The following is a 25,073-nucleotide window of genomic DNA, read 5'->3' as shown; positions in this document are numbered from 1 at the left end:
TATCAAGTTCCATCCTCATTAAATTTTCTTTTCTTTTTTTTTTTTAAGACAGAGTCTTACTATGTCGCCCCCAGTAGAGTGTTGTGGCATCAAAGCTCACAGCAACCTCAAACTCTTGTGCTTAAGTGATTCTCTTGCCTCAGCCTCCCAAGTAGGTGGGACTACAGGCACCCGCCACAAGGCTCTGCTATTTTTTGTTGCAGTTTTCATTGTTGTTTTAGCAGATCCAGGCTGGGTTCCAACTTGCCAACCTCAGTGTATGTGGTCGGTGCCCTAACCACTGTGCTACGGGCACCGAGCCCTCATAAAATTTTCAAAAGCCCCAAGATCTGGCTTGGTGCCCATAGCACAGCGGTTATGGTGCCAGCCACATACACCAAAGGTGGCAAGTTCAAACCCAGCCTGGGCCAGCTAAACAATTACAACAAAAAAATCCAGGGCCTTGTGGTGGGCCCCTGTAGTCCCAGCTGCTTGGGAGGCTGAGGCAAGAGAATTGCTTAAGCCTGAGAGTTTGAGGTTGCTGTGTAAGACTCTATCTCAAAAAAAAAAAAGAAAGAAAGAAAGAAAAGAAAAAGCCCCAACATCCCATTCTTCCCTCTGCTTTGTCTCGCTTTCCTGTTGTTCAATGCAGTCCACCTTAGTCTTGTTCTGCCCCTTCTAGAATCCACACAATTGGCATCAGTTCCCTGGCCTTACATTACCTAGGGCAGCTTAATTCCTTTTAGACTGACTAGTAATTTGCATTTTTGTAAGAACAAAGATGGTCAGATTTCTCTTTTGTGGTAAACTTGGAACAAATCATTTGACAACCATTTTGAACTATTTGCCTTTGGAAAAAAGGCATCATACCCACTCAAGGCAGCTTCAGTACTAAAAATTATTATTACTCTAGAAGTAGAGTAAGAAAAAGCTGTGTTATTTTAATCTAGTTCTTCATTTTTATAAGTATGTCCCTGACCTACTAGCAACAACCAAAAACATTAATTTAAAAAATTAAGTTGGTCAGGAGAAAAGAAGTTAGAGTCTATAGTATGCCACTTACAATCATCAAGAGAATACAGCCTGGGGTGCAGAGTGTACTATTGGACAGGCAATTAAAAAGAAAAAAAAAAGTGGGCAGGCAGCGCCTGTGGCTAGGTGAGTAGGGCACTGGCCCCATATACTGAGGGTGGCGGGTTCAAACCCAGCCCTGGCCAAACTGCAACACAAAATTAGCGGGGTGTTATGGTGGGCGCCTGTAGTCCCAGCTACTCAGGAGGCTGCGGCAAGAGAATCTCCTAAGCCCACGAGTTGGAGGTTGCTGTGAGCTATGACGCCACAGCACTCTACCAAGGGTGATAAAGTGATACTCTGTCTCAAAAAAAAAAAGTGAAGATCACAAACATAAGGACACAGCACATCTGTCTACATGCATGGTTCCCTTAATAGAAAGTGTGCTCCTACCCAGCCTCTAAGAGACAGAACACTAGTCACTGAGTACTGTGATCCAGAGAACCAGACAGAGCCAATGCAAATATGATTCTGTAATTTGAGTTCTTGTACAGCAAAAGCCAGCCATGAGGCTGGTCATTATATTGAGTATAGACCAGTGATTGTCACAGGGTCCTAGTCACGATGTCACCTTGAGTACCTGGATAACGAGGCTCTAAAGTCAGACAGCACAAACACTTCTGTTTCTTGGCTTTGTTACCTTGACCTTGAGTAAAGTATTTCACCACTCTTGTCCTGGTTTCTGTGGAATTTCTCTGAAATAGAACCAACAAAACCCGGGTTCATCTGGTAACAGAACTAGATGCTGTTGTACACGGCAGTGTATGGCACACAGTAAGCACTCAATGAATGCTCGTCATTGTCATACACAGAAGTAGAAAGGTTCCACTCCTTCTCACTCAGTAGCCAGGCCTAATCTGTCAGCCAAGTTGAGAAGCAAAGCTGAATTTGAGTGAGGGCTCCTGCTGCCACAGCTACATACTAGCAGCTGTCTTTCCTTCCAAACCTCCCTTTTGGAACCTGCCAGTGCCATGTTCCACGTGCTCAGTTTATGAACTGTCCCATACTCCGTACCTCATTAGTCCACTAAAGAACTGAATTCTGGCGTCGCCCATGGCTCAGTGAGTAGGGCACCAGCCCCATATACCGAGGGTGGCGGGTTCAAACCCAGCCCCGGCCAAATTGCAACAAAATAATAGCCGGGCGTGTTATGGTGGGCGCCTGTAGTCCCAGCTACTCGGGAGGCTGAAGCAAGAGAATCGCCTAAGCCCAGGCGAGTTGGAGGTTGGGGGTTGCTGTGAGCTGTGTGATGCCACGGCACTCTATCAAGGGCGATAAAGTGAGACTGTCTCTACAAAAAAAAAAAAAAGAAGAACTGGGTTCTTAGGGCCACAGTCACACATATGCATTTTCATAAGGGAATCTAGGGAATCATTGTCATACACAGAAGTAGAAAGGTTCCACTCCTTCTCACTCAGTAGCCAGACCTAATCTGTCAGCCAAGTTGAGAAGCAAAGCTGAATTTGAGTGAGGGCTCCTGCTGCCATGGCTATATACAAGCTGCCACTAACTTGTCCTGGTTTCTGTGGAATTTCTCTGAATTTCTATGGAATTTCTTGAAATTTCTCTGACAGCTGCCACTGCTACATACTACCTCCTCCTTTGATGATAGTTTATTGGTTCAACAACCTATTCCTTTTTTTTTTTTTTTTCTGGTTTAGAAATTCTTTCTTTTTTTTCTTTTTCTTTATTTGAGACAGAGTCTTGCTCTGTTGCCCCAGCTAGCATGCAATGACATCATCCTAGCTCACTGCAACCTTAAACTTCTGGGCTCAAGTGATCCCTTGGTTCAACCTTCCAAGTAGCTGAAACTACAGACATGCACCAATGTACCCAGCTATCAGTGAATTTTAGTGAAGAAAAGACATATCAGACTGTAGTGCCCAGAGTCATATGAGGGCCCTGGAAACTTCACCACATCACCTGGCAGCAGGCAAGGCTCTTTTTCTTAGAAAAAATAAAAGAGGGCGGCGCCTGTGGCTCAGTGAGTAGGGCGCCGGCCCCATATGCCGAGGGTGGCGGGTTCAAACCCAGCCCCGGCCAAACTGCAACAAAAAAAAAAAAAATAGCCGGGCGTTGTGGCAGGCGCCTGTAGTCCCAGCTGCTCGGGAGGCTGAGGCAAGAGAATCGCGTAAGCCCAAGAGTTAGAGGTTGCTGTGAGCCGTTTGACGCCACGGCATTCTACCCGAGGGCAGTACAGTGAGACTCCGTCTCTACAAAAAAAAAAAAAGAGAGAGAAAAGAAAAGAAGCTGGACACAGTGAGCCGGTCTCACACCTGTAATCCGTGCACTTGGGAGGCCTGAGCTCACGGGTTTGAGACCAGCCTGAGCCAGAGTGAGACCTCATCTCCAAAAAAATAGCTGGGTGTTGTGGCGGGTGCCTATAGTCCCAGCTACCGGGGAGATTGAAGCAAGAGAACCGCTTCAGTCCAAGAGTTTGAAGTTGCTGTGAGCTACAACATCACAGCACTCTGCCAAGGGTGACAAAGTGAGACTCTGTCTCAAAAAAATAAAAAAAAGAAAGAAAAGAAAAAACAAAAAGAGGAGGGATCTACTGTGCAGACCCAACTCAAATACTTCCCCCTCAATAATAGATTAATCATAAACATTTGATTTTTAGAGTTATATTTTTTTAACTAATATGTTTTTAGCTTGATGTGGTTTAAGTTTATCACTGAGGTTTCAAATACATAAGCAAACTATTGAGGATGCTTACTTCACTGGAAGAAAAATATGAAATGATACTATTTCTTCCTATTGGGGTACCTGATAACAATGTTAAATCTCTTTTTCCCCTCCTTTAGCAACACATTAGACAGATTCTGAAACTTCCTGATTGCTTTTATTGTTAAAAATAATGTGGACTGGGGCAGCGCCTGTGGCTCAGTCGGTAAGGCGCTGGCCCCATATACTGAGGGTGGCAGGTTCAAACCCAGCCCCGACCAAACTGCAACCAAAAAATAGCTGGGCATTGTGGCGGACGCCTGTAGTCCCAGCTACTCGGGAGGCTGAGGCAAGAGAATCGCTTAAGCCCAGGAGTTGGAGGTTGCTGTGAGCTGTGTGAGGCCACGGCACTCTACCAAGGGCCATAAAGTGAGACTCTGTCTCTACAAAAAAAAAAAATAATAATGTGGACTTCAGATTCTAGCAAGTAGAGTGGACATATATTCCCATACAACTAAAATCTATGAACGTTGTATATGAAACAAACATAAGAAGACTCGAAAAGTAGGAAAGAAGAAAGCAAATAGACTAGAGGTCTCAAGACCCATGAAACAATCCAGAGGTGAAGTCCCTGGGCTTTCTTTGTGCCTTGTCTGTCCTAGTCTTGATGCTGTGCAGAAACCCAGAAACACAAGACGGGACTCAGTGGTTCATGCCTGTAATCCTAGCACACATGGAGGCCAAGGCAGGTGGATTGCCTGAGCTCACCGGTTCAAGACCAGCCTGAGCAAGAGTGAGAACTTGTATCTAAAAATAGCCAGGTAAAATAAAATAAAAATAATAAAATAAAATAAAATTAGGCGGGTGGCGCTTGTGGCTCAGTGAGTAGGGCGCTAGTCCCATATGCCGGAGGTGGCAGGTTCAAACCCAGCCCCAGCCAAAAAAAAAAAAAAAAAAAACACACACACACAAAAAAATAATAAAATAAAATTAGGCAAACAGTGGAAAAATAAATAAATAAATAAAAATTTAAAAAATAAAAATAGTCAAGCATTGTGGTGGGCACTTGTAGTCCCAGCTACTTGGAAGGCTAAGGCAAGAGAATCACTTGAGCCCAAGAGTTTGAGATTGTGAGCTATGACAACATGGCACTCTACTGGACAACAAAGTGAGACACGATCTCAAAAAAAAAGAAAGAAACCAGAAACACCAACTGAGGAAGACCAAAAAAAGGCTATACTCTCCATCCAAATGATAGCATAGCAAGACAGACAATTTTTAGATAATAATGCTCTACTCCAGCCAGCCCTGCCTCCACCAAAATCAGCATACATATACCGAGGATAGCGGGTTTGAACCCAGCCCCAGCCAAACTGCAACAAAAAAATAGCCGGGTGTTGTGGCAGTCGCCTGTAGTCCCAGCTACTCAGGAGGCTGAGGCAAGAGAATTGCCTAAGCCCAAGAGCTGGAGGCTGCTGTGAGCTGTGACACCACAGCACTCTACTGAAGGCGACAAAATGAGACTCTGTCTCTTAAAAAAAAAAAAAAAAGATTTTAAAGCAGTCATTAGAAAGAAGGTCAGTGGCTGGGCGCCTATAGCTCAGCAGCTAGGGCACCAGCCACATTCACTGGAGCTGGCTGGTTCAAATCCAGCTCGGGCCTGCCAATCAACAATGACAGCTACCCAAAAAATAACTGGAGATTGTGGTGGGTGCCTGTAGTCCCAGCTACTTGGGAGGCTGAGGCAGGAGAATTGCTTGAGCTCAGGAGTTGGAGGTTGCTGTGAGCTATGACTCAATGGCACTCTACCCAGGGCAACAGCTTGAGACTCTGTCTCAAAAACAAAAAAAAAGAAAGGAAAAAGGGTCAATGAACACACTGGGAACAAATGAAAAATTAAAAAGTCGCAGCAGGGTGGTGCCTGTTGCTCAGTGAGTAGGGCGCCTGCCCCATATACCGAGGGTGGCAGGTTCAAACCCAGCCCCCGGCCAAACTGCAACAAAAAAATAGCCAGGCATTGTGGCGGGTGCCTGTAGTCCCGCAGTTGCGGTGATGGAGGTTGCTGTGAGCTGTGACGCCACAGCACTCTACCGAGGGTGATAAAGTGAAACTCTGTCTTTACAAAAAAAAAAAGTCTCAGCAAATAAATGCAAAAAAGGAATAGAAGATATGAAGAAGAATCAAATGGAAATTATAGAACTAAAAAAGAAAACCCAAAATTAAAAAAAAAAAAATCAATATGGCTCGGCACCCATAGCTCACTAAGTAAGGTGCCAGCCACATACACCAAGGCTGGCGGTTTCAAGCCCAGCCTGGGCCTGCTAAACAATGACAACTGCAACCAAAAGTGGTCAGGTGTTGTGGTGGGTGTCTGTAGCCCCAGCTACTCAGGAGGCTGAGGCAAGAGAATCACTTAAGCCCAAGAGTTCAAGGTTGCTGTGAGCTATGACACCATAGTACCCTACCAAGAGTGACATAGTGCAACTGTATCAAAAAAAAAAAAAAGTAAAAAAATCAACAGATGGGCTCATAGTAAAATGAAAGGGACAGAGGAAAGAATCAATGAACTTTTTTTTTTTTAAACTTTTTTTTAAACTCCAGCAATCCACTAGTTTTGGCCTCCCAGAGTGGTAGGATTACAGGCATGAGCCACCACACCAGGTCACAATCATTGGGCTTGAAGACAGATCAATCAGCGAACTTGAAGACAAGAAGCAATTGTCCAATCTGAACAACAGAGAGAAAGGGGGCTGTCCTTCAGGGACCTGTGGGACTATAACAAAAGATCTAACATTCATATCATTGGAGTGTTCTGGAAAAAGAAAAGAAACAGGGCAAAGCTGGAAAAATATTTGAAGAAATCATGCCTGAAACCTTCCTATATTTAGGAAAAGACATAAAACTACAGAGTCAAGAAGCTGAGTAAATTCCAAAGAAGTCCATACCAAGATCTATCATAGGAAAACTCTGAAAGAGAAGGGGGGAAAAAGTCTTGCAAGCAATGAGAGTAAAACAGCACCCTACGTTATGAATATTTTACCACAATAAAATTAATTAATTTTTAAAGGCTGTTTTTTTTTTTAAGATCAATACAATTGACAAACTTCAAGCAAAATTGACAAAGGAAAAAAAGACACAAATCACTAATATCAAGAAAGAAGCAGTCCCAGCTACTCGGGAGGCTGAGGCAAGAGAATGGCTTAAGCCCAGGAGTTGGAGGTTGCTGTGAGCTGTGTGAGGCCACGGCACTCTACCGAGGGCCATAAAGTGAGACTGTCTCTACAAAAAAAAAAGAAAGAAGCATTACAACTCATAGCAGTGAATCCAAAAAAAAAAAAAAAAAAAAAGAAAGAAAGAAAGAAAAAGAAAAGGAAAGAAAGAAGGAAATAGTCCCTGCAGAAATCAAAAGGATTATAAGAACATACTACAAAAAACTCTATGCTCATAAGTTTGACAACTTGAAAGAAATGGACCAATTCCTCAAAAATTACCACTACTTACCTAAAATGAAATAGAGCATTTGTGGCTCCGCGCCCGTAGCTCAGGGGGTAGGGCACCAGCCAAATACACCAAGGAAGACAGTTTTGAACCCAGCCCAAGCCAGCTAAACAACAATGACAACTGCAACAAAAAAAATAGCCAGGTGTTGTGGTGGGCACCTGTAGTCCCAGCTACTTGGAAGGCTGAGGTAAGAATCCGCTTGAGCCCAAAAGTTTGAGGTTGCTGTGAGCTGTGACGCCACAGCATTCTACCCAGGGCAACATAGTCAAACTATCTAAAAAAAAAAAAGAAAGAAATAGATCATTTGAAGAGCCTATAATGATTAAGAAAATGATTGAGGGCGGCGCCTGTGGCCCAGTGAGTAGGGCGCCGGCCCCATATGCCAAGGGTGGCGGGTTCAAACCTAGCCCCGGCCAAACTGCAACAAAAAAATAGCCGGGCGTTGTGGCAGACGCCTGTAGTCCCAGCTGCTCGGGAGGCTGAGGCAAGAGAATCGCGTAAGCCCAAGAGTTAAGAGGTTGCTGTGAGCCGTGTGATGCCAAGGCACTCTACCTGAGGGCGGTACAGTGAGACTCTGTCTCTACAAAAAAAAAGAAAAAGAAAATGATTAAGTTCATAGTTTTAAAACTTCCAGAAAAAAAAATCTTTAGGCTCAGATACGGTCACTGGAAAAGTCTACCAAACACAGAATTAATATTGGCCTGACATGGTGGGTCACATCTGTAATCCCAGCACTTGCCCTTATGAAAGGGAGGCTGAGGCAAGAGGATCACTTGAAGCCAGGGGTTTGAGACTAGCCTGAGCAAGAGCAAGAACCTGTCTCTACAAAAAATAGAAAAATTAATCTGGCAGAGTGGGGCATACCTGTAGTCCCAACTACTTGAAAGGCTGAGGCAAAAGGATCACTTGAACCCAGGTAACCGTGAGCTACCAGGGCACCACTACACTTCAGCCTGGGCAACAGTTTGAGACCCTGTCTCAACAATAAAAAAAAAATTAATATCAATTCTACACAATCTCTTCCAGAAAAGACAAGAGGGAGGAACACTTCCACATTCATTTTATAAAGTTCGTATTACCCTGATACCAAAACCAGAGACGGTACAAAAAAAGGGATAATGTACTATTAATATCTCTCATGAATATATACACAAAATTCATTAACAAAATACTAACAAACATAATTCATCAATGTATAAAAAAGAATTTTACACCAAGATTGGTTTATTCCGGGGATGCAAGATTAGTTCCATATTCATTAATCGGTTGACGTAACCTAACATATTAGCAGGCAAATAAGAAAAATTACATGATTATGTCAATTAATGCAGAAAAAGCCTTTGTCAAAATTTGACACCCACTCATTATTAAAACTCAGGCCAGGTGTGGTGGCTTATGCCTGTAATCCTAGCACTTTGGGAAGCTGAGGCAGGAGGATGGCTTGAGGCCATACTTCAAGACCAGCCTAAACAACAAAGTGAGGCCATGTCTCTGTCTAAAATCAAAACAAACACTCAAAGACATTAGAATAGATGGGCACTTCCTGAACTTGATCTAAAAAAATCTACAAAACCCTATAGCTAACATTATACTTAATGCTGAAAGACTGATGCTTTCCCCCTAAGATTAGGATTTCATTCTCACTATTGCTACTCAACATAGTACCTGAAGTTCTAGCCAGGACAATAAAGTAAGAAATGATGGGCAGCACCTGTGCTGAGTGGGTAGGGCGCCAGACCCATATACCAAGGCTGACGGGTTCGAACCGAGCCCTGGCCAGCTAAAACAACAATGACAACTGCAACAACAAAAAAAATAGCCCGTGGGCGGCACCTATGGCTCAAAGGAGTAGGGCACCGGCCCCATATGCCAGAGGTGCAGGGTTCAAATCCAGCCCCGCCCAAAAACTGCGGAAAAAAAAAATAGCCGAGCTTTGTGGTGGGCGCCTGTAGTCCCAACTACTTGGGAGGCTGAGGCAAGAGACTCGCTTAAGCCCAAGAGTCTGAGGTTGCTGTGAGCTATGATGCTATGGCACTCCACCCAAGGCAACAGCTTGAGACTCTGTCTCAGAAATAAACAAAAAGAAAAAAGAAAAAAAGGGCGGCGCCTGTGGCTCAGTGAGTAGGGCACCGGCCCCATATGCCGAGGGTGGTGGGTTCAAACCCAGCCCCGGCCAAACTGCAACAAAAAAATAGCAGGGCGTTGTGGCGGGTGCCTGTAGTCCCAGCTGCTCAGGAGGCTGAGGCAAGAGAATCGCATAAGCCCAAGAGTTAGAGGTTGCTGTGAGTCGTGTGACGCCACGGCACTCTACCCGAGGGCGGTACAGTGAGACTCTGTCTCTACAAAAAAAAGAAATAAAAGGCATATAGATGAAAAAGAACAAAATAAAAGAGCCCTTATTTACAAATAAAATTATCATTTACATAGGAAATCTCAAAACCTCCTAGAATTTATAAGAGTTCAGCAATGTCACATGATACAAGAACAATATATAAAAACAATTGTATTTCTGTGGCTCAAAGGAGTAGGGTGCCAGCCCCATATATAGGAGGTGGTGGGTTCAAACTCAGCCTCAGCCAAAAACTGCAAAAAAAAAAAAAAATTGTATTTCTAAATACTGTTGATGAACACAGAAACCAAAATTTAAAATACAGTGCAATGCGTAAGTCCTTAAAAAATGCTTGTGTAAATTTAATAAAACATGTACAAGATTTGTATGCTGAAAATCAGAAAACAGTGATAAAAAAAAATTAAAGGAAGGCCAGGCACCATGACTCAGGCCTGTAGTCCCAGCACTTAGGGAGGCAGAGGTGGAAAGATCACTTGAGGCCAGAAGTTCAAGACTAGTCTGAGCAAGAGTGAGATCTTATCTCTATAAAAAAAAAAAAAAAGAAAAGAAAAATTTGGCTCAGCACCCGTAGCACAGTGGTTACAGCGCTGGCCACCTGCACCAAGGCTGGTGGGTTTGAACCTGGCCCAGGCCATCTAAGCAACAATGACAACTGCAACAAAAAAATTGTTGGGCATTGTGGCGGGCACCTCTAGTCCCAGCTACTTGGAAGGCTGAGGCAAGAGAATCGTTTAAGCCCAAGAGTTTGAGGTTACTGTGAGCTGTGACACCATGGCACTCTACCAAGGGTGACAAAGTGAAACTCTGCCTCAAAAAAAAAAAAAGAAAGAAAGAAAAATTAGCTGGGTGTGGTGGCACACACCTGAAGTCCCAGCTACTTGGGAGTCTAAGGGAGGACGCTTTAACTCAGGAGCTTGAGGTTGCTGTGAGCTAGGTAAGCAGATGCCATGGCACTCTAGCCTGGCAACAGAGAGAGACCAACCTTACCTTCCAAAAAGAAAGAAAGAGGGGAGGGAAGGCAAGGGGGAGGAAGATTAAGAAAAGGAGGACAGGAAGGAAGGGAGGAAGGAAGGACTCAAATAACTAAATAGAGAGACATATTGCGTTCTATCTTCAGAGTACTCAACATTGTGAAGATGTTAATTCTCCCCAAATTGAGACACAGGTTTACAGCAATTCATATCCAAATCCCAAGTGGGAGACATCACTTTACCTAATTTCAAGGTTTACTATATAGCTATAGTAATAAAAACCTAGGGACATTGGTGGAAAGATAGAGAATGTAGGTCAATGGAACAGAGGGGAGAAGGCAAGAATAATCCCACACAAGCCACAGAAGCCAACTGATTTTTAACAAAGATGTAAAAGCAATTCACTGGAGGAAGCATAGTCTTTTTAACAATGGTGGTGGAGCAACCAGATATTTATAGGCAAAACAACCTAAAACCTAAACCTAACAAAACTTAACTTTACAAATATTAACTCAAAATGAGCTGTAGATTTAAATGTTGAGTATAAAACCACAGAACTTTTAGAAGGTAATACAGGAGAAAACTCTTTGGGACCTAGGGCTTAGTGAAAATTCTTAGACATGACACCAAAAGCATAATCCATGAAAGAAAAAAAATTAATAAACTGAACATCATCAAAATTTGAAACTTTTGCTCTATAGAGCAATTGTAGATGTTACTAGTAAAGAGTAAGGTCATTGGGTGAAAATCTCAATTAAAAAGATGAAAAGCTACATGTAGGGAGAAAATATATCCAATATTTTTTAGGGAGAAATATTTGCTGCATATCTGACAAAGCACTCATTTCTGTAATGTATAAAGAAATCCAAAAATGTAGCAGTAAAAAATCATCCAATTAGAAAATGAGTAACAGACGCAAACAGACATTTCACCAAAAAGGATGTGTAGATGAAAAATAATCACATGAAAAGATGTTCAACACCAGTAGCCATTAGGAAAATGTAAATAAAGACCACATGAGACATTACTACAGACATATTAGAACAGATAAAAACAGTAACAACACCAAATGCTAAAGAGGATGCAAAGAAACTAGATCTCTCATACCTTGCTGGAATGTAAAATGGTACAGTCACTCTGGAAAGTAGTAGTTGGACAGTTTCTTTAAAAACTAAACATACACTTATCATATGACCTAGCAATTACATTTCTAGACAATTATCACAAAAAAATGAAAGCTTATGTCTACCCAAAACCATAGACCTGAAGGCTCATCATGATTTATTTGCAATAACCAAAACCGGGAAACAACTAAAGTGTCCTATGATAGGTGAATAGTTAAACTGGTACATGCATAATATGGAATACAGCCCAGCAATAAAAATGTGAACAAACTGTCAATACATGCATCATCTTGGAAGGACCTCAAGGGTGTCATGCAGGATGAAAAAAGCCAATCTGGGCAGCACCTGTGGTTCAGTGAGTAGGGCACCGGCCCCATATACCAAGGGTGGCCAGTTCAAACCCGGCCCCGGCCAAACTGCAACAGCAACAACAAAAAAAGCATAGCTGGGCATTGTGACAGGCGCCTGTAGTCCCAGCTACTCAGGAGGCTGAGGCAAGAGAATTGCCTAAGCCCAGGAGCTGGAGGTTGCTGTGAGCTGTAACGCCACAGCGCTCTACTGAGGGCGACAAAGTGAGACTCTGTCTCAAAAAAAAAAAAAAAAGGAAAAAGAAAGAAAGAGAAAAGTAAAAAGCCGATCTTAAAAGGTCACATACTTGGGAATCCATTCATATAACATTCTTGTCCTGGCACGGTGACTCACGTCTGTATTCTTAGCACTCTAGGAGGCCAAGGCAGGTAGATTGCTTGATCCCAAGAGTTCGAAGTTGCTGTGAGTTAATGATGCCATGGCACTCTACGGAGGGCAGCAAAGTAGACTCTGTCTAAAAAAAAAAAAAAAAAATGTTGGAGCCTAAGCAAGAGTGAGACCCTGGCTCTACTAAAAATAGAAAAATTAGTCAGGTATGGTGGCACACTTCTGTAGTCTCAGCTACTTAAGAGGCTAAGGCAAGGGATCGCTTGAGCCCAGGAGTTTGAGGTTGCTGTGAGCTGTGATGCACTCTACCCAGGACTACAGAGCAAGACTCTGTCTCAAAAAAAAAAAAAAAATCTCAAAATGACAAAATTATAAAGATGAAAGATAAATTAGTGATTTGGCACTAATTGTAGGGACAACAGCAGGTGTGACTTTAAAGGCATAGCAGGAGGGAGACTTCTGTGGTATAGAACAGTTCTGTACCCCGATTGCTGTGGTGGTCACACAGATCTGCATATGTGATACTGCACACATGACTTGTGCCATTGTCAGTCTCCTGGTTTTTATATTTTACTATAGTTAACATGAGAAGTCATCAAGGGGGGAAATTAGGAAACAGAGGGTATGAGAACATCTCAGGCTTCCTTTTACAAGCGGCCTCTGCCCTGGGACTCCCCATCTGGCTGGATAAGATGCAAAACCACCTCACAGCCAAGGCCCTTCTTTGCCCTGTCCTTTCCCAGGTGTCTCACCTGTGCTCTCCCCTGCTATCCAGCCCCCTCACCACATGGCCCACAATGAGCCCTTACACTTCTAACTCCAGAGAGAACCCCAACTACACAGTGGCTACCTCGGATCAAGTTGGTGTTGACTGAGAAACGGGACAGGAGACACAGGAAGTTTTAACCTCCAAACAAACCAAAATGCAATATTCCTTAAAAGAGAAGGGGAGGAACAGAGGCAGTCTGGCTTTGCCTCTGTGTTTCTAAAGATTTGTGCAGATCAGATTTGTAGGTCTGAGATTTAGGGACCATGGCTGCCATTTGGAGTTTGTGTGTACTGGGCTGAATAGTATCTCCCCCAAAATTCGTGTCCTCCCAAAACCTTAGAAAGTAACTTTATTTGGAAATAGAGTCATTGAAGATGCAAGATAAGGTCATAGTGGGTGGCACCTGTGGCTCAGTGAGTAGGGCGCTGGCCCCATATACGAAGGGTGGTGGGTTCAAACCCGGCCCTGGCAAAATGCAACCAAATAAATAAATAAAAATTAATTAAAAAAAAAAAAGACAAGGTCATAGTGGATTGGGAGGCCCTAAATCCAATGACTGTCAACCTTATAAGAAGAGAAGACATTCTTCTTGATCAAATTCAATACTAAAAATAGTTAAATAAATAAATAAAAAGAGACACAGGGAAGAAGGCCACATGTCAGAGATTGGAGTAATGCAGATCATGAATCTAAGGATTCCTGGGAGCCACTAGAAATGGGAAGAGAGGCCTGGAAGGATCTTCCCCTTGAACCCTCAGAGGGTGCACAGCCACCATCATCACAATCACAAAGTTGATTTCAAACTTCTAGCCTTCAGAATTGTGAGAGAATAAATTTCTGTTGTTTTTAAACCAAGCGGTTTGTGGTTATTTGTTACAACAGCCCTAGGACACTATTACTGTTACATTTGGTTTTTTGGAAGGTCTTTGGCAAGTGGAGGCTTTTGCTAAGGAGACCAAAGGAAGGAAAGTCTTTGCTGTCCTGAAGCAGTCAGTGTGGCTCCCACACAAAGAGGATGAATCCCAGATTGAATCCATCTGGGAAGTGAAGAACTGTCTTCTACAAAAGGAAAAAGGGACACACCCTCAAGCATGCAGCATTTTTCTATGTGTAAAAGAGGAGCTGGAAAACAAGCAAACAAAAATCACATTCTGGTGCCGCCACATAAATGTACTGCCCAGGGCACATTCTCTTCTCGGCGCCTGCTCGTTTTCAGAAGATTCCGAGTCAGCTGGCTGGAGCTTAGTCATGGCCATTCTAACCTCCTGCAAGCTGCCAAGTTCAAAGGAGACAAGAAACGAAGCCTTCTGGACTTTCACAGGGAGACACCCTACCAGAGCAGGTGACTCAGACTGAGAGAGTGTCCTAATTTCTTAAAAGGCTTTCAGTTCTCTCAGCCTCTCCTGAGTAGAGGCAAATTCCTCCAGATATCTCTCTCTTGATCTTTAGCATCCTTTTATCTCTTGAATTTAGGATAATAAGCAAGCAACTAGGGAGCTTGAGTTTTGCCCAGCGCCTGATCAATATCCCACCACCATCATCACAACCACCTCCACCACCATCACAATCACCACTACCACCCACAACATCACTACCACTATCACCAATATCACCACCACCACCATCACAATCACCACTACCACCTCCACCATCACCACCACTATCACCAATATCACCACCACCACCACACAACCACCACCATCACCACCACTATCACCACCACCACCACCACCATCATCACCACCATCACTACCATACGACCACTACACCATCACCACTATTACCACCAATCACCACCACCACCACCACCATCATCACCACCATCACTACCATACGACCACTACACCATCACCACTATTACCACCAATCACCACCACCATTATCAGAATGGCAAACATCCTGCCTCTGCTGCCTCTGTTCTTTCTCTTGTGCCATCTAGCATCTAGAATAAAAAAACAGGAAAATATTCCAGGTACTCCCCAGGCCCTGGGAGCAGCACATGTTCAGGAGTCCCCAACACTAACATGACCAATGTCCTTCTCTGTGCCTTCGTCTTTTCCTAACTCTGTCCCATCTTTGTTGAGCCCCTACCAGGTTGTGAAGGCAATGATTCAGGGGTCAGAAACTGACACTTAGGATTGAATTTTCATGCTTGATCCTGTAGCTAAGTGGTTAGGGCTCTGGCCACATACCCCGAGGCTGGCAGGTTTGAACCTGGCCCAGGCCTGCTAAACAACAACAACAAAAAAATAACCAGGTGTTGTGGCAGGTACCTGTAGTCCCACCTACTTGGGAGGCTGAGGCAAGAGAATCACTTAAGCCCAAGAGTTTGAGGTTGCTGTGAGTTGTGATGCTACAGCACTCTACTGAGGGCAACATAGTGAGACTCTGTCTCAAAAAAAAAGATTGAATTTTCATGTGGCTCATGGGCAAAGGATTTGGGGTGGGGAATGACAGCTTAATGGGTTTTGGATTTCCTTTCAGACTGACACAAATCCTTTGGTGGTGGTTGCACAATATGGTGAATGTGCTAAATGCCACTGAGTTGGCTAACTTTATGTTATGTGAATTTCACCTTAATAAATTTAAAAACTATGGAAATTACATAGCAAGGGAATTCCATGACTGACAATTTTTTTTTTTTTTTTTTTGTAGAGACAGAGTCTCACTTTATGGCCCTCGGTAGAGTGCCGTGGCCTCACACAGCTCACAGCAACCTCCAATTCCTGGGCTTAAGCGATTCTCCTGCCTCAGCCTCCCTAGTAGCTGGGACTACAGGCGCCCGCCACAATGCCCGGCTATTTTTTTTGGTTGCAGTTTGGCCGGGGCCGGGTTTGAACCCGCCACCCTTGGTATATGGGGCCGGCGCCCTACCGACTGAGCCACAGGCGCTGCCCACATGACTGACAATTTTTAATGTTATCAGTGCCTAAAAGCCCATCTTGCCTCTTCATTTGACAGAAGCTAACTCTCTGTCAAATGTGTTCGGGCAGTAGCAGTTCCCAAGCCCCACGGAGTGGTCCACGCTGGGACAGAATTTTGATCTCACTGTCCTTCCCTCCCCTTTTTCAGGGTCTTCTTTTCTTACACACCTTATTAATACTAAAGATGAAACAAGACAGATGCCCACAGACTTGAAATTAAGGCTCTTTGAGAGGTGACTCAGGAAAGCAGATTCTCATTGTGCCTGACCCCAAGAGGCTGAGACATCTTCTGAGTGCTTCTGGAAAACCAATGCCTGACAGAACTGCCAGACCATGTCTTCAGGCACCTTCCCCAGGAAATATGACAGTGCAGTCTCCTAATTGCTGGGTGGCCAGCTAAGTGCTGTGACCCTCTGAGACATGTCACCCAGCAGGTTCTCCAAGAAGCATTACTTGTCCCACAAGCTCCAGGAGGCCCCAGCAGGACCAAACTGGCCACGGGTAAGGAAGGGCACCTGGGAGCCCTCTTGGTAAGGACGGAAAGAAACTGAGAGCAAAAAGCAGCCAAATAATCCCAGCAGAGGTAACAATTCCTTGTATGCCAGTGCTCACAGCAGTACTATTCACAATACCCAACAGGTGAAAACAGACCAAATGTCCATTCATGGGTAAAAAGATAAACAAATGGGGTTAAATCCATACACTGGAATATTACTCAGCCATAAAAAGGAGGGAACCATTGACATATGACCCAAGGTGGATGAACTTGAAAGGAAAAGGAGCCAGGCACAAAGACTACATACTGCATAGTTCTATTTATAGGAAGTATCCAGAATAAGTAAATCCATAGAGACAGAAAGCAAATTCGTGGTGTGAGGGACTGGAGCAGGGGTAGAATGAGGAGTGACTGCTTAATGGGTATGGGGTTTCCTTTGGGGTAGGGTTTATATATTTTGGAACTAGATAGAGGTGGTGGCTGCCCAACAGTGGGACTATACTGAATGCTACTGAACTGTATACTTTATTTTTTTTATTTTTTATTTTTTGAGACAGAATCTCACTATGTCACCCTCAGTAGAGTGCTGTGGCATCACAGCTCACAGCAACCTCAAATTCTTGGGCTTAAGTGATTCTCTTGCCTCAGCCTCCCAAGTAGCTGGGACTACAGGCGCCTGCCACAATGCCTGGCTATTTTTTGTTGCAGTTTGGCCAGGGCCAGGTTTGAACCCACCACCTTCGGTATATGGGACTGGCACCCTACCCACTGAGCCACAGGCACCGCCCACACCCAGCAATTTTTTGGTTGTGGTTGTCGTTGTTTAGCTGGCCTGGGCTGGGCTTGAACCCGCCAATCTCAGTGTATGTGGCCAGCACCCTACTCACTGAGCTATGGGTGCCAAGCCTGAACTGTATACTTTAAAATGACTATTTTAAAAATTGTATATAGGCTGGGTGTGGTGGCTCACGCCTGTAGGGAGGCCAAGGAGGGTAGATTGCATTCAGAAGTTTAAGACCAGCTGAACAAGAGTGAGACCCTGTCTCTATTAAAAAAAGAAAAAATAGCTGGGTGACATGGCAGGTGCCTATAGTCCCAGCTACTTAGGAGGCTAAGGCAAGGTTACTGTGAGCTATGACACCATGGCAACAGTTGGAGACAACAGAGTATGATTCTGTCTTAAATAAATAAATAAAAATAAGTAAATAAAATAAAAAATAAAAATTATATACATAATTGCAATAAATATATATAATTTAAATTTTGTCATTAACCATGTCTAAGTGTACAGTTCAGTGGCATTAAGCACATTCACATTGTCATGCAACCGTCACAACCATCCATCTCCAGAACTTTTTTATCTTCCCTAACTGAAACTCTGTCCCCATTAAACAACACCTGCCTATCTCCCCTCCTCAGCCCCTAGCCACCACTGTTCTACTTTCTGTCTCTGTGAACTTGACTACTCCAGGGACCTCATGTAAGTGGAATCATACAGCATTTGTCCTTTTGTGTCTAAAATGGTTGATTTTATGTTATGTGAATTTCACCTCAATTTAAGAAACAACAGACAATACCAACCACCTCTTCACCCTGATCGTTTTAGCCAGGGACTGAATCTGAGTTGAAGTGACCACAGCCCCTCCTGGATGTACCCTCCACTGTCACCCCCAAGGATAAGATTGAGTTGGCAGGAGATCAAACTCAGCTTGTGTGGTGGCAGTTGCAGCCAGGAGCTTCCCTTAGGGAGACTGTAAGATCTGGGTAGGAGGAAATTCTGCCTGGGGCCTCAAACAAGGGCTCCATGAGCAAATCGCAAGTTTAAGTGCCTAAGAAAAGTGTCTCGGCTGTGGTTTCCTCCCTAAGTGTTCAAAAGCAGACAGCTCATTCCTGTTAATGGAAAGGGCTATCTGCTTCCTGGATTTTGTGATTGGGGTAAAAACCCATGAGAAAAACCTCCCAGGCAGCACTGCCAATGGCCCCCCCATCCATTTCTTTTCTGAGCATAAAGTCAGGTTAATTATTTATAATGGGGCGATGATGAAGTGTTAGGAGTAGACAGGCTTCCTCTCCTAATTGTCAGGTTTCTGAGAAGGAGGCTTAGCCTGGAGGGATTTTGTGATTAGAATGAAAGAAAATATAAAAAGATGAAGTGCACTTTGGCTTGGTCCAAAAAAGCAGCCATGAGAATTAAAAGGAAAAATTATTTCCTAATAATTAGAACATGGAAAGAGAGGGAACATGAAAGAAAGATGGTTTCTGTGAAAGTCCTCTTGCTATTGGGCCCTAATCTGAATCCCCTACAGCCAGAAACCAATGGGAGATGCCCACTATGTCATCTCTGCCTGCTGTGGAGCCAGTTAATTGTTGATTCTGAAGATAAAACAGCAGACTCTTTCCTTCTGGTAGGAAACGCCAGGGCTGGGAGAGACTTTCAGCGAAAACAAATAAAACTTTGGTTTTTCTAGAGGACCACACATGTGACACCTTCTGTTTAATTTCTAGCCTCTTTTACAGGAGCATCTTCCAATATTTCTCCAGTTGCTTCTTACATGGGCAATGAATACCCAGCCCTTGAATCATTGATACTTCACATGATTAGGATGGATGAAAGAAAAAAAAAAATAGAAAGAAAAAAGAACCAGCTTCCACATAGTCCTGTTTTGCTACTCATAGAACATTTGAGAGAAGAAATTCTAATGTTATTAACTAACATGCAATATGAATGCTATATGTTTGTTTTGTATCCTCTTGGTCCCCAGGCACCACTGGCAACTAAGAGCTGATTTATATTTATCAGTTTAAATCCTAGGTATTCTTCCTTTGAAGTGGCATATATAGGACACAATGAGAAGTTTCCAGTAGAGAGGACTTGATTTGCATAGCTTGATTATTGGAGGATTTTTTTCATTCCCACCCCACCAAGAGGGTCTGAAGTTTCTGTGAATTCTGAAGCACATTTTGCTTCCTCACATTGCTGTGCACCTCAGCAACAATCGTTCATTTAGGTGTGAAATTTAATAACAGATACATTTAATTATACACCTTGCATCTGCCTGTCATGGAGCATAGAAAACAAAATGTCTCCTAGAAAAATCCAAGACAAGAAGTAATGAAGAGGCTGTGACTCTCAGGCCACACGAGTTTGAGACCAGGCTGAACAAGAGTGAGACCCTGTCTCTACTACAAATAGAAAAATTAGCCAGGCATTGTGGTGAGCACCTGTAGTCCCAGCTACTTGAGAGGCTGAGGCAAGAGGATCGCTTGAATCCAGGAGCTTGAGGTTGCTGTGAGCTGTGATGCTCACAGAGTGCTGGCCTGGGGCAACAGAGTGAGATTCTGTCTCCAGAAAAAAAAGTTGCCTGTGTCTTTTCCTTTTCCTTTGACCTATCCCCTTTCTTTCCCTGACAAACTCAACATGTTTAAAATGTAGCTCAGGCCTCCCATTCTCTGGTGAGTCCTCTGAACCTCCACTTCTGATGGCATAGATTTCTGCTCCAAAGAAAGGAGAAAATGGTCTAATGATGTGACTGTCCACCCTACAGTGATGTGAGCACAGGATACAATGGAGGCAAGAGAAGATATGTCTCAATTACATTAAAATAGAGGTAAGAGAAGATATGTCTAAATTACATTCTTCCAAAGTCACTTCCAGCTGTTATAATTGTGGGGGGTTTTTTGTGTTTTGTTTTTTGTTTTGTTTTTTTTTGAGACGGGGTCTCAATCTATTGCCTGGCTACAGTACAGTGACATCCTCATAACTTGCTGCAGCCTCCAACTCCTAGGTTCAACCGATCCCCCTGTCTCCACCACCCAAGTAGCTGGGACCACGGGCACCCGCTACCATATCCAGCAAATTTTTTCACTTTTTGTAGAGACAGGTTCTAGCTATTTTGCTCAAGCTAGTCTTGAACTCTAGGCCTCAAAAGATCCCATTAAGCAATCACTCTTTATTCCTCATCAGCACTCACATGATCCTTGAGGTTTTATGTGTGTCCCATTTTTCCTGGGGATTTAGAATCAGTCAAACATTCAGAGTGAACCAGGAGACCCAGAGGGGTGATCAGCTTCCCACAGTCACACAGTTTCAGAGCTAAGTCCTGGCTCATTTTAGAGGCTACCTTCTAGCTCACCAAGGTACAAGGAGGACAGCTCAGGAATTAGAAAGCAGAAAAACATCTGTGACATTTGAAATCTGATGGGAAGTTCTTACAACGTATGCGGCTGAAACACAACAGTACGCCACAAAAAGTTCTCCTGTGGAATTATTTATAAGAGTAGCTATACCTGGGCATCTGTAGCTCAGCGGTTAGGGCACTGGCCACATACACTAGGGCTGGGAGATTTGAACTCGGCCCGGGGCCTGCTAAACAACAACAACAAAATAGCCCAGCGTTGTGGTGGACGCCTGTAGTCCCAGCTATTTGGGAGGCTGAGGTGAGAGAATCTCTTAAACCCAAGAGTTTGAGATTGCTGTGAGATGCCTTTGCACTCTAACGAGGGCAACATAATGAGACTGTCTCAAAAATAAAAAAATAAAAAAAAGAAGGAGTAACTATATCTCATTATGCTTAGTTTTCACTGTACTTTTACCCCCCACCAAAGAATTCAACATGTGCACACGTGCCAAGAGTGTGAACTGATGAAATCCTTGAGGCAGAGCAAATTGGTAATACCATTTAAAAGCCTTTAAAATGGGGCGGCACCTGTGGCTCAGTCGGTAAGGCACCGGCCCCATATACCGGGGGTGGTGGGTTAAAACCCGGCCCCGACCAAACTGGAACCAAAAAAAAAAAAAAAATAGCCAGGCGTTGTGGCGGGCGCCTGTAGTCCCAGCTACTCGGGAGGCTGAGGCAAGAGAATCACCTAAGCCCAGGAGTTGGAGGTTGCTGTGAGCTGTGTGAGGCCACGGCACTCTATGCAGGGCCATAAAGTGAGACTCTGTCGCTACAAAAAAAAAAAAAGCCTTTAAAATGTTGATACCCTTTCACCTGGTAATGTCCCCTTCTAGGAATTCATCCAAAAAAAAATCCAGAAGTACAGATCATTTTTTAATGTCTTGAATACTAATTTTCTATACTGGAAAAGTAGAAAAAGCCTAGTCCAACAGTAGGGGTACAGCTCAGTAAGTCATTGTACAAATCCAGACAATGGACTACTATATAATTAATCATGAAATGATTCTTAATGATATGGAAAAACACTTGTGAGATAATGTTGTTTGGGAATCAGTATAACAAATTCATAGATAGAAAGTAGAATGGTAGTGACCAGGAGCTAGGAGCAGGAAGAGCGGGAGAATTAAAGGGGATAGTTTGAGTATGGGAAGATGAAAATTCTGGAGGTGGATAATGGTGATGCTTATTCAATAAATGTTGTACATAATGCCACAGAACCATACACTTAAAAATGGATAAATTGTATACTATGGATATTTTACAACAATAAAAAGCAAGATAAAAAATACATATACGTCATCTAACTCCAGTAAGATTAGCCCATATCACAAAATCCCAAGACCAGAGATGTTGGCGTGCATGCGGAGAAAAGGGAACACTTCTACACTGCTGGTGGGAATGCAAATTAATACATTCCTTTTGGAAAGAGGTTTGGAGAACACTTAGAGATCTAAAAATAGACCTGTCATTCAATCCTATAATTCCTCTACTAGGTATATACCCAGAAGACCAAAAATCACATTATAACAAAGATATTTGTACCAGAATGTTTATTGCAGCCCAAATCATAATTGCTAAGTCATGGAAAAAGCCCAAGTGCCGGGTGGCACCTGTGGCTGTCGGTAAGGCGCCGGCCCCATATACCGAGGGTGGCGGGTTCAAACCCGGCCCCGGCCAAACTGCAACCAAAAAATAGCCAGGCATTGTGGCGGGTGCCTGTAGTCCCAGCTACTCGGGAGGCTGAGGCAAGAGAATCACTTAAGCCCAAGAGTTGGAGGTTGCTGTGAGCTGTGTGAGGCCACGGCACTCTACAGAGGGCCAGAAAGTGAGACTCTGTCTCTACGAAAAAAAAAAAAAAAAAAAGCCCAAGTGCCCATCGATCCACAAATGGATTAATAAATTGTGGTATATGTACATGATGGAATATTATGCAGCCTTAAAAAAAGATGGAGACTTTACCTCTTTCATGTTCACATGGATGGAGCTGGAACATATTCTTCTTAGTAAAGTATCTCAAGAATGGAAGAAAAAGTATCCAATGTACTCAGCCCTACTATGAAACTAATTTATGGCTTTCATATGAAAGTTATAACCCAGTTATAACCTTAGAATATGGGGAAGGGGGAGAGGGAGGGGAGGGAGGGGGAGGATGGGAGGAGGGAGGGTAATTGGTGGGATTACACCTACGGTGCATCTTACAAGGGTACATGTGAAACTTAGTAAATGTAGAATATAAACGTCTTAACACAATAACTAAGAAAATGCCAGGAAGGCTATGTTAACCAGTGTGATAAAAATATGTCAAATGGTCTATAAAAACAGTGTATGGTGACCCATGATAGCATTAATGTACACAGCTATGATTTAATAAAAAAAAAAAAAGGAAAGAAAAAAGAAATACATATACAATATGATCTAACCACATAAGAAGAAAAAAGTTACATATAAAATATTACCAACTGGGCGGCACCTGTGGTTCAATGGGTAGGGCACTGGCCCCATGTGCCGAAGGTGGCAGGTTCAAGCCTGGCCCTGGCCAAACTGCAACAAGGAAATAGTGGGGTGTTGTGGTAGGTGCCTGTGATCCCAGTTACTCAGGAGGCTGAGGCAAGAGAATTGCCTAGGCCCAGTAGTTAAAGGTTGCTGTGAGCTGTGTGATGCCATGGCATTCTACCGAGGGCAATAAAGTGAGACTCTGTCTCTACAAAAAAATTTTAAAAATTAAAGAAAATTACCAACAAAATAGACGAAAATAATAACATCGGTTACCTTTTGGTAAGGGATCTATAGATAACTTTAGTTCTCCCATCTCCATTTTTCTGTATTTCCTATGTATTCTGTGTATATATAATAGTCAGGGAAAAAAGCTTTAATCTTTAAATGGAGCCTAAATGAACAAAGGAAGAATGAAGTTTCCACTGTAGCTTTTCCCCACAGTTAATTAAAGCAGGCACATTAAAAAATAAAACACACCAAATGTTCACAAAAATAGCAACCTTCCTTAGCATTCTTTTCAGAGATGAGAAATTGTTCTATAAAACAATTTTTTTAAAAACCAGCATTTAAGAAAAAAAAATCACTGAAAGTAAAACCCATGCATGTTTATAGTATCTTGATTTGTCATGGCATTTTGGTTTAGCCTGTTCTTCTGATTCTCTTTAATTCTCCCGTGAACTTCGAAGACACAGCCACAGTGTAGCTAAAATTTTGCCTTTGCTAATAACTTAGTTTATGAATGTTATAAATATAACTGATCTGTAAAGGAGAAAGCACATTTTTGGCAAAAACTGAGCACCTCCTAAGATGGGCTTAATTAAAACAAAAAACTCTCTAAATAAAATATCTCATCAGAACACATGAAAATGTAAGAAGCCGAACATGACAAAGTAGGCTTAAAGGCATTAAGAATATTTAAAGCAAACATTCTTCTTTGTAAGAGTCCCAAAATATGTCTAAGAGTGCACAAAAAGTCAAGACCACAGAACAAAGACTCTATGCTTGAAATTTTAATACACACATTAAAAAGACCAAGAAATATGACTGCAATCTGAGTGAGATTAGACAAAACCAGGAAGGTGATAACATAGCAGAAGGAAGTGCCTTTCAACATAAGAATTTTCAGCTTTATTCAAGAAACCTTAGCTCTGAAAAATGACAGTGGCAAGTAGCCACATTCAAGGCAAAACTTAACAGTTAAAAGACATTTTTTAAAGTGATTTCCATTTGCAAAGGCTTTCTTTGTTTGCTCTCAGTTCAATGTGAAGTTTTACTATATTTTCCAAAGTGACGTTAGCCACATACTCTGTGCAAGTAACAAAGAAGAAAGTTCTCGCATTTGAATTCCTGAACAGATGTGACTTACGGTGGCTTCTCTTGGAATCTCATATTCCAAACGATCAGTTAAAAACAACTTCTGAAGGGAAATGGCCTTTAAGATGTATTTACCAAAAAGCAAATATTAATTACATTTTAAGTTCAAAGTTTTATCTGCTCCATTTGCTGATATTTACAAGGTGAATTTTTAGGAAACTGTTGGCCTGGTGAGCAGGCATTTATGTTTCTTCTTAGTAAGCCCCCAAGGGACTTACCAAACCTACATTTCTGGGTTGTTTACCCACCGGAGAGCTGCTATGTGTTTGAGTAGCCTGTAGGAATACATTGCGTTGCATTTTTCCATATACCAACATACTTGCAAAATTGTAGATGGTAAATATTGCAATTAAACATATCATTTAAAAAACTTTATGTCTGGCTTGGCACCCATAGCTCAGTGGTTAGGGTGCTGGCCACATACACCGAGGTAGGTGGGTTCAAACCCAGCCCAGGCCTGCTAAACAACAGTGACAACTA

General features: G+C 42.9%; 1 protein-coding gene across 1 annotated transcript in view; it reads right to left on the bottom strand.

Annotated features, from left to right (window-relative positions):
* Positions 1-3,300: 3,300 nt before the first annotated feature.
* The window catches only part of LOC128560897 (small integral membrane protein 10-like protein 2A), a 77,420-nt gene continuing 55,647 nt past the window's right edge, over positions 3,301-25,073 (bottom strand). The window contains exon 3 of the mRNA XM_053554504.1: positions 3,301-3,316. The gene's annotated coding sequence lies outside the window, so the exon portion shown is untranslated. The remainder of the gene's footprint in view (positions 3,317-25,073) is intronic.

The sequence above is a fragment of the Nycticebus coucang genome, chromosome 12 (genome assembly GCF_027406575.1).
Source record: "Nycticebus coucang isolate mNycCou1 chromosome 12, mNycCou1.pri, whole genome shotgun sequence".
NCBI lineage: Eukaryota > Metazoa > Chordata > Mammalia > Primates > Lorisidae > Nycticebus > Nycticebus coucang.
The sequence above is the reverse complement of the archived record's forward strand: the minus strand, read 5'-3'. Positions and strand labels throughout refer to the sequence as shown.